Genomic DNA, 799 nt, shown 5'->3' with positions numbered 1-799 from the left:
ACATACTTAGTAGTATATGACTGCTACCATGAATCTTAAATGCTTTAATGAAAAGTTTTACAACCTGCTAAATAGTCTTAATTTTGGCATATATGAGCACATTCCCAAAATTAAACATATTTAAAACATTAAAATTTTAACAAACCTTAACAATTTCTATAGTGTTCATTATGACAGGTTCCTTGCACAGAATAATTGAATTCCTCCTCCTACACATCCGTTGAACAACAAATGTCTGGAATTATTTTGTTTTTGACATGTCAATCTTGACTTTATTCTTAAATGTGTTCTTATGTAAGAAATACATGGTTCTAAAATTTCACGACAATTCTTTTGAATTTAATTTTTTTGGAATTGTCTAGTTTAAGAAAATCAATTACACTTTATATATAAAATTGTTCTGTGCTCAATTCATTAGCACATACACTAACATTGGAACAATAAAGAGAAGAATAGCCCCTGACTGAGGATGACACTCAACTTCGTGAAGCATTCCAGATTTTTAAAAGAACAGATTTCCTGATGGGATGTGGACAGAAGGTAACCTTAATGCCTTGTTGTTCGGAGTTTAAACTTGTTCGAAGACTTTGGAAAGTAGTATGGAGGTTCCTCAAAAGACTACAGAGAGGGCCCCTAAGACCCAGCAATCCCATTTTGGGCATTCACCCAAATGATCAAAAACAAGACCATACTAAAACTACGAGCAAAACTATGTTCCTTGCAGCATTATTTACCATAGCTAAGATGCATAACCAAACCCGATGCCCCACAGTAAATGAATGGATCAAGAAAATGTGTG

The 799-nt window shown here is 33.5% G+C and overlaps 1 non-coding gene across 1 annotated transcript; it reads left to right on the top strand.

Moving 5' to 3' along the window:
• Positions 1-402: 402 nt before the first annotated feature.
• Positions 403-504, top strand: LOC122119037. Its single transcript, XR_006149502.1, has one exon. It is a non-coding gene; the product is annotated as a U6 spliceosomal RNA (small nuclear RNA).
• Positions 505-799: the final 295 nt, after the last annotated feature.

Source organism: Dipodomys spectabilis, unplaced genomic scaffold, assembly GCF_019054845.1.
Source record: "Dipodomys spectabilis isolate Male_0828 unplaced genomic scaffold, ASM1905484v1 ptg000160l, whole genome shotgun sequence".
Taxonomy (NCBI): Eukaryota; Metazoa; Chordata; class Mammalia; order Rodentia; family Heteromyidae; genus Dipodomys; species Dipodomys spectabilis.
Note: the sequence above shows the minus strand (reverse complement) of the source record. Positions and strands in the feature narration are given on the sequence as shown.